Source organism: Macrotis lagotis, chromosome 5 (assembly GCF_037893015.1).
Source record: "Macrotis lagotis isolate mMagLag1 chromosome 5, bilby.v1.9.chrom.fasta, whole genome shotgun sequence".
Classification (NCBI taxonomy): Eukaryota; Metazoa; Chordata; class Mammalia; order Peramelemorphia; family Peramelidae; genus Macrotis; species Macrotis lagotis.
The window spans coordinates 252,760,654-252,769,677 of NC_133662.1; the positions used below are offsets into that span (position 1 = coordinate 252,760,654).

Consider the following 9,024-nt stretch of genomic DNA (forward strand, 5'->3'; position numbering starts at 1 on the left):
TCCTGAGCTAAGTTCTGTATCTGTGTGGGACTTATGAAGCTTAGGCTTTCATCCTAAATCACCCGGGGACCCATTAAAGGGAGAGAAGACCACAGACTAGTTGGTAAAAACCCTGAACTATGGCTTATAATACAAACATTAACCATGTGCTTACCCACAATGGAGTTGAACTTGAGGATATAGAGAAATGAGGACCATTGATAACATTTGTAAAGCAGAGTGCCTGGCCCAAATTAGGCACCATATAAATGCTAGCAGCTTTCATCATCCCCATCTTTGTCCCCATCTCCATGATCATCACCACCACTATCATCATTATCATCACCACCACTATCATCATCATCTTAACGATCATCGCCATCACCATCATCATTAAATAGAACCTTTTCTATTGATGAGAGTGAACCAGACGTGTATTGGGGAGGACGGATTCGTTACACATGGATGTAAAGGACTGTTCCCTAGTGTTATAAGAGTATAGAAAATGGAAAGCCTACTAAGAATCACAGTATTTTAGACCTGGAAGGGACCTTAAAATCCAGCCTCAGGTCACAGACTAAACCCATTATCTCAGGTACAGTTAATCCCTCTCCCCAGAGAGGCTCTCACCCTGACTACAGACTAAAATATTGACTGAAAACAGACTGAAAAACTGGTGGTTTGCTCAAGATAACACAGCTAGTAAATGACAGAGGGGAGATTGGAACTCAGGTTCTTGGACTCCAAATTCTTTTTCTAGTCCCTTCACATGGTGCCATGGGGGCACATTGAGAATAAAGCATGTGGCTGACACCAACAGTTCTATTGCCCACTATGTCCTTTCATTCATGGTCATCCCAAGTCACATACCAGCAGGGCCACTGCAATGAGGGGAGCAGCCCTGGGTCAGGGCCTCCAACTAGCTTGCTTTACCCAGGAAGTAGAATTTAGGGGATAATCCAAACACTTGGATAGCCACAGAATCTGGTGCAGCTAGGCACTGTCCTCCATTCAGCCAGAGATGCAGCTCCACCTCCCTGCCTTCCTTTTTAGGATGCCCCTGAAGCCAAGAGGCCCAGAATCTTCTGACGTAACTCCAGAAACAAGACAATACCTGGGAACCATCAGATAGGTGGCAAACTACTTCATATTAGAGTATTAATGGTCATCAGATCAGACAAGCACTTAGAAAGGCCCAAGGAGATGGGACAAGGGACAGGTTAAGTTTTGCTAGGGAAGATGAGGAATGGTCCAGGGGAGCTCAAGAAGGAAAAATGCAAGAGAAGGAGCAGTGGAAGAGAGGGGGGTAGAGAGAGCTGGCCCAGAAGGCTACCGCTTAACTCCAATGGCTATGGGATGGCTGGGCTCAAAATCATCTTATCGTTCAATGCCGTACACAACCCTCTAAGACTATAGGGTATGGAGAAAGTGCTGCATTGGTGTACTGGAGTTTCTTATACCAATAAAAATCATATGTACAAGATAATGTGCTAAGTAATGATGCTAAAAATGAACAAACCAGACTAAAAGAATGGATTTTGAGTTTTGAGGCACCTTAGAGGTCATCTAGTCTTCAACTTACAGAAGGGGAAACTGAGGCTCAGAAGGGAAGCAACTAGCCTAGGATCACACAGCTAATAAATATCAGAAGTACTATTTGATGGCCTTCCTTGCATGTTGGTGCCAATGAAATGGGTTAAGTCTAAGATAAATGTCTTAGAAGCAGAATGACCTAATATTGAGAGAGTGTTGGCCCCACAGCCATGAAGATATACTATACATATATATATATACTAGCTCTGTGACCATGATCATCACTTCACCTCTCCTGCCTTCAGTATTCTCATCTGTAAAATGGAGATAACAACAGTTGTAAGGAATAGATACCAACGAAAGACATGGAATAATAGGAGGCTAAAAACTTGAGTTCAAATCCTAGTTTTGCTACTTAGAAAAAAAAGCATATTTTTCAGCCAAAGGACCTGGGTTCAAATCCTGTTGTCTCAATTCTCAATCCAATCACTTAAAAGTTCCAGGCCTCAGTTTTCCAACCAGTAAAATGAAGAGACTAGATGAGGTTCCTTCCCCTTCGATTGTTATTTGATCTGAAATCATCCTATTGAAGACACTAAATCACCTATTCTCCTAAATAAGTAAACCATTTCCTTTCAATCTTGTTCAAATTGCTCTAATTTATTTAACATCAGCCCAGCCTCTGACTAATTATCAGAAAATATGAAAAGTGACAAATGTCACTGATTGCTTTCTAGGTCAATTCATACAATCTTCCCTTAAGCTCAAGTAGGGAATGGCGCCTTTGACTAGGGAATGGCGCCTTTGACTTTCTTTTGGAATCAATTCATTATTCCACAAAAGCCGAACACAGCCCCATCAAGCCTCACTTACTCCCCCTGCCAACTTCCCTATCCTTAGCTAAGGACTTTCATGGCCAGGCCTTTAAGAGAAAGAGCCCACTAGGCTAAGGGTTAGGTAGTTAACGTGTCCAAACCTAAGTTTGCCACTCAAGTGTTGCCACTTTGGCCATGTCACTTCACGCCTAGTCTCCTCTCCTCTTAAATGAGAACAGCAATCCTGATTCTATCACTAAGTGTCTGTGTGACATTGGGGCCAGCCTCCCTGCCTCAGTTTCCTCATCTGTAAAGTGAAAAGGTCAGACTAACTGAGCTCTGAAGTCCCTTCCAGTTTCTAGATTGATGATCTATGAGGACAGGTAGCTCCCAGGTAAGGACAGTGCCTCCTTAATGTAGATAAGCAATTATTCTGTGATTCTAGCTTTGAAGAGTTGCCTGGGGGCCTCAGGAAACTCATCCAAGGTCACCCAGGTTTTCCCAATGAAGGCTGGATTAGGAGTCAGAAGGTCTGGATTCAAATCCTTCATTTCCTGCTTACAGGCTAGCAGACCTTCTTCCTTTCTCCTCACATATCACTCAGGTGTGTCTCTCCTTCTCCACTTAGCAAATTCCTATTTGATGGTCCCTATTACCCCAGGATCAGATATGAAATTCTTTGTTTGGGATCTAAAGCCCCCCTTCCTATCTTTCTTGGATCCAGAGAAGATGAATGACCCACCCACTCTTCCTCCCACAGGGCCGTCTCCATCTGTTTTGATGTCTTTTAAGTGGCCTTTTGATTGGAATGTTCTGCTCCCAGACTACCCTTTCGGCTTCCTCCAAGAAGGGCAACATCTCTCTCTTGTATTTGTACGATTGCTTGCTTCTAGTTTTCCCCATGAGAAAGGAAGCCCCTGGAGGGCAGGACCTGTGTTAGCCTTTCTCTGTAACTCAGGACTTAACTTTGCTAAATATGAATCCTCCTCCACTTCCATAAATATTCATGAATTTATGAACTTAACCTCTATGGGCCTCAGTTTACTCATCTGTAAAATGATTGGATTAGTCCCTATTGTTTCCAAAGACCTTTCCAGGTCTAAATCCTAGCTCCTGAGGCTTCTTATCAGGGCACCCCATCTCAGACTTGTGAGGGGAGCCATGATGCTTGTCTAGTGGAAATCCTGAACAGAAGCCCAGGTCTCCACAAGTGACTACTCTAAGAGAGGGGGTGAAGGAGTGTTTTTAATTAAAATGGTTTGGTCAAAATCCCTTCCTGCCAGGCAGCCTGGCACACAAAGGTAGGTGGGACCCCCAGCATCTATTGATGACCTTGGTGCTTCAGGTGCTGAGGCCTAAATTGAAATATTGCTGCCCTGGCTGTTATTCTCACCCCCAAGTAAAACTTCCCTGAGACAAACAACTCCCTGATCAGTCCACCAAAACAAGTGCGGAGGTGGGAGAAGAAGAAGAGAATGACAAATAGATAGGAAGGTCCAAGCCTGGAGCCTTCCAAGACTGGGCTGAAGTGAGGCCTGCCCCATTCAACTCCCTCCACTCAAAAGAATATGATACCTGAATACTAAGGTATTGGGCCGAGTGATTTACAAATATCTCATTTGATCCTCAAAGCACCTCTGGGAGGCAGGTGGTGCTGTTATCCCCCGTTAAAGCTGAGGAAACTGAGGTAGCTAGAATTTGAGCTCCGGGGGTGCCTATCACTCTTTCGCTTCTTCCACCAGCTGCCCCTTCCCTAACTGTCTCTAATGGGCTGGAACAAAGAAGAGCCTTACAACCAACAATCTATGGAGCCTTTACAATCAATCAATCTATAGGCACTAGGAGACATGCATCGAGGACACAAAGAAAGGCAAAAATGTTTTGGCCTCAAGAGGCTTCCATGCTAAGGATATAGAAATACATACAAAATAAATTGGAAGTGGAATTGGAGAGGCAACTAAGGTGGTAAAGTTGGAGTCAGGAAAACCTATTAGCTGTGTGATCCGTGGGCTCTCTCTGCCTCAGTTTCCTCATCTGTAAAATGGAGCCAACATCACCTGTGTTTCAGGATTGAGAGAATCAATTGAGATAACCTACAAGTGTATTCTGCAGACCTTCAAGCTGCTATGTAAGGCTTAGCTAGGGGAGGGAAAGGAATCAAATACCGCTTCACATCTGTGGTCCCTGAATAGGGTGTTGAAGGAAGCCAGAAGATTTAAAGAGGCCAAGTTGGTGTGAGCCTTGTCTGGGTGAGCCTCCAACAGTCCCTCCCAGGACAAAGTTTTAGAGTCAAAAGGGATTTTATAGTCATCTGACCCAACCCCCTTCATTTTACAGATGAGGAAACTAAGGCCCAGAAGGGCTACAAGATTTACCTAAACTCACAAGAGGAAATAAGGGTCATGTTGTGAACTGAAGCCCACCAATTGAAAGCCAAAGTCCATCTAGGTCAAGGACATGGAAGAAGCCTCCACAATGTGGGACTCCAGATACCCTTTCCAAGGTTCCTCCTGTGGGGGAGAGTCAGAAAAAGAGAGAGCTGCATAAAGAAAAATTAATTCAGCCGTAAAAATCTTGAACCGGCCTGGAAACCAAGGCACCAGGATTTGACCAATAAAGACTGGCTAGGTTCTTCCTTCCATTTCTTTTCCCGGGTCCCTTCTGCCCTGTCTTCATGGAACTTAGTTCTCCTGTTAAGGGCTGAAGTTCACCTATCAATGAGGACAAGGGTCTCCGGGCAGGAGATTGGGGAACAGGAAGACCTAAGTCACTTTTGAGGAGGATTCATGTTTAGAAAAGGAAGAAATGTGGGGGCATCCTCCCCTGATTCCTCCAATAAATTAAGATGGACAGACATAGTGAATAGTCTTGGATGCCAACCTGCCCCCTCCATCTTTCCCTTCTCCATGGCTCAAATACACCCTCTTTCTACCCATCTAGGGCAGGCCATTTTGTCCATCCATCCTGAAGAGACCTTTATGAGATTTCTCACTTTCCTTTGGGTGGGTGGGTGGGGGCAGTCCACCTTTTTTCTAAAAAAAGAAAGGGGTTTTTTTTGAGTCAACCCAAAAAAGTTGGAGTACAGTTTCAGTTATTTCTTTGAGAAGATAATGAGACACAGCTCCTACCCTCTTCAATCTGAAGGCTGCTGCCTCAGTGGGGGCAAGCTAGGGGGGGTGGGATAGGGCTGCTTTTCAATATTCATTCTTCACCCTTCCCCAGGACTCCCCTGGCAATAGTCTGTCCTTGTCTGTACCTGCAACCTGCCAGGCTCAACTCCAGTCCCCACCAAGTCGGGCTTACTGGCATCTTGAATCCAGAATCAATCGTGTTCCCTTTTGCCAAAATCCAAGATAATTCAAAGCAAGCTACTCCTCCCTTAAAAACACAGAAACAGGAGATAGGGAGGAAGGATCAAGAGAGAAAGAAGGTCTGGGTGAAGTCCTCATCCTAGCATTCATACTTTGAGAGACTCTGAGCAAATCTCCTTACTCTTTGATCTTTCTTCCAACTGGAAGGAATGAATTGTAAAATGGAACCTACTAATCCTGCCTCCCCAAAAGCAGAAACCTTAAGTGTTGCGAATGTCAGAAATTTAGAAATGGAAGGAACAGCAGAGACCACGTAATCCAGACAGTTCAACATTTCAGTCATGTCCAACCCTCCATGGAGGGTTTTTGGGCAGAGATTCTGGAGGGGTTTGCTATTTCCTTCTCCGGCTCATTTTACAGGAGAGGAAACTGAGGCAAACAGGATCATACAGCAAGCATCTGAAGCTAGATTTGAACTCCAGTCTACCTGACTCTGGGCCTGACCCTCCATCCACCTGTCTGTCTTTTCTATACTCCTCACTTTTACAGACGATGACCCTGAAGTCAAAGTTGCACGGCTAGTAACAGAGAAAAGTCTAGAATCCAGACCCTCTGAGTGGATTCCAAATATTAAGGGGAGTTCTGCTCTGTTGGGTGCCTTGCTAAATTATGGGAAGGATGCAATGATCACATTCCAGGATACCCCGCCCCCACCATTTTATCTGGCCCAAAGGGCTCCAAGGCCTGGAATGTAAGGGTAGAATAAGGGAATGGGGCTTGATGAGGCTCTTTCCAAAAGCAGGGGGAAGGGTGGCCCAGAGTCAGGAAGATCCGGCTTCAGGCCCTGCCTCTGCCATTCACTGAGACCTCCTCCAAGGTGGGCCCTGCTTTCCCCATCCATTAAATAAGGTTCTTGCTACCTGGCTCCCTCATTGAGGAAGCTGCCTGGAGATGGCAGAGAGACAATGGAGGAAAATCATGAGGTCAAAGATCTCAGGAGTCACAACTTGCGTGGTTTCCAATCCTGTCCTACTCTCCGTGACCTCATTTAGGGTTTTCTTGGCAGAGATTCTGGAATGGTTTGCCATTTCCTTGTGCCCTTCATTTTATAGATGAATAAACTGAGGCAAACTGGGGAAAGGGACCTGCCTAGGGTCACACAGCCGGTAAATAAACATGTGGGGGCCAGGTTTGACGCTTCTTCCTGACTCCAGGGCCACCAAGATGCCCCCATTTCCTCCTCCATTTTACGGAGGAAACTGAGGCCCGAATGGCTCACCCAAGATCAAGCTAGTTCATGGAAGTGGCAGGAGTCATTTCTTCTCCCTATGGGTGGAGCCTTCAGCTCATCGCACAATCTCTGATCGGAGGGGAATTCTGAGGTCGGGGAGATCAGGTGTTCTCGGAATATGAATTTTTGCCAAGAAACCTGATGAGCAGTCATACTGCTGACGGTCACAAACCTGCCGGGAGGAGGGAGCTTCTTTCCCAACTTCAACTCCCCCCCCAAAAGGAATCCCAGCCTCTTTCTTCCAAAACTCTCCCTCCCCAGAAGCTGAGGGACTCAGCACCCCCTCTGGCAACACCCTCTTCCCAAGCCTGCCCGGGAGGTGGTAGCCCCCTCCAACCCCCCACCTGCAGTAGCCCTGGAATCCAAAGATGGACGTCAGATAGGAGAGAGAAACTGAGGCTGGGAAGGAAGCAGGATGAGCTTGAGCTCTTCTGCCAGCCCTGGCAAGGGGGCACTAGGGGTAGTGCCATCCACAGGCCCCTGCCTGGAGCTGGGGGGGAGGGGGGCTGGCCAGGCCTTCCTCCCAGGTCTGGCCCCCTGGGCCCTCCACCAGCTGCCCCCAGGGGCCGGGGGGGGGGGCCTCCAAGCTTCCCACACCCAGTCCCTCCAGAGGACCCCCCTCCCCCCCGAGCTGTCCCCGGGAGCCGGTCTCCCCCCTGGCCAGCCTCAGCCCCGGCTCCTCCTTCAGCCCCACCCCCTTCACCTCATGCTTGGTGACCCCACTTCCGGGGGCTTGGCTACCACCACCAAACAGCCCAGGGATGGCAAAAGAGAAATACTTTATCTGTGGCCCCAAGGCAGCGGCCCCGGGGGCCGGGGCCGGGGCCGGGGCCGGGGCCGGGGCCGGGGCCGGGGCCGGGGCCGGGGCCGAGCCCTCCCTCTCCGGCTCGGGAGTCTCCCCTCCTCACCCTGCCGCTGCCCCCCAATGTGTGCCCTAGGCTCCCTCTCCCAGCCTCCAAGATGCCAGAAAGGGGACCTCCCGGGGGGGTGCCCCGCGCCCCCCCAGCCGGGCTCTCCCGATCCCCGGCCCCGGCCCCGGCCCGGCCCCGGCCCCGGCCCCGGGGGCTCCCCCGAGGAAGGCGCCCCCGGCCCGGCGCGCCAGCCAGAGTGGCCCGGGGCGCCCCGGGGCTCCGAGCCCCCCTCGGCCCCGGCCGGGGGGCTGACCTCCTCCCCCCACTGCCGCAGCCCGGCCCCCAGCTCCGCGGCGCCCCCCGCCCCCCCCCGCGGCCGCTGACAGCTCGGGAGCCCGCGGCGCCCCCCGCCCCCCGCAGGGGGAGGGGAGGGGGCCCGGGCCGGGCCCCCCGCGACCTCCCGTCACGTGCCCGCCCCGGGCGCCCCTTACCTCGGAGGCTCCCCACGCGCGGCCGGCCCGCGGCGCCCCGGCCCCAGCCCGCGGCCGGCCAGGACTCAGCCTCGCGCCGCCGCCGCCGAGCGGATCTGGGAGAAAGGGGAAGACGAGGCAGGGGCGGGGGAGGGGCGGGGGCGGGGAGCGGCGGGGGGCGGCGGGGGGCCCGGCCCCCCAGCCCAGGCTCGCCGCGGGGCGGGCGGCGGGGCTGCGGCAGAGCGGGGCGGGGGCCGGGCGCGCGGGCGGCGGCGAGGAGCCGAGCAGCCTTTGTTCTGTAATCCCAGTAAGATTGCAAGCCATTCGCCCCGGCCCTAATCCCAGCCCCGCGCAACAGCCACCTCCATTGGCTGCCATTTACATACAGGATTAGCCGGCCCGGCGCCCGGGGAGCCGGGGGAGCCGGGGGGGCCCGGCCGGGGGGGCCGGGGGGCCGGGGCGCGCCGCCCCACTTCCCAGCCCGGGAAACGGACTCCGCGGCGGGGCCCACGGGCGGACACGCGGCCCGGCTCACCCGGGGGGCCGGGCCGGGGGGTCCCGGGCCAGGCCGCCCCGACCTCCGAGAGCCGCCGGCCCGCGCTGCGCACAGTCACCCGGCGAGCGGCCCCCCCAGGAGCGGCGCCCCGCGAGGAGCGGCCCCCCCAGGAGCGGCCCCCCGCGAGGAGCGGCGCCCCCCGAGTCCGAAATGCGGGCCAGGGCTTCCCGCCCGGCCCCCCATCCCCCAGGCAGCCGCCCCGCGGCGAGCAGTGGCCC

At 52.2% G+C, this 9,024-nt stretch overlaps 1 protein-coding gene across 4 annotated transcripts in view; it reads right to left on the minus strand.

Annotated features, from left to right (window-relative positions):
* GTF2IRD1 (GTF2I repeat domain containing 1) overlaps positions 1-8,344 on the minus strand; it is a 234,448-nt gene extending 226,104 nt beyond the window's left edge. For all 4 annotated transcript variants that reach the window (XM_074189368.1, XM_074189369.1, XM_074189367.1 and 1 more), the window contains exon 1: positions 8,272-8,344. The gene's annotated coding sequence lies outside the window, so the exon portion shown is untranslated. The remainder of the gene's footprint in view (positions 1-8,271) is intronic.
* Between the last annotated feature and the right edge of the window lie 680 nt (positions 8,345-9,024).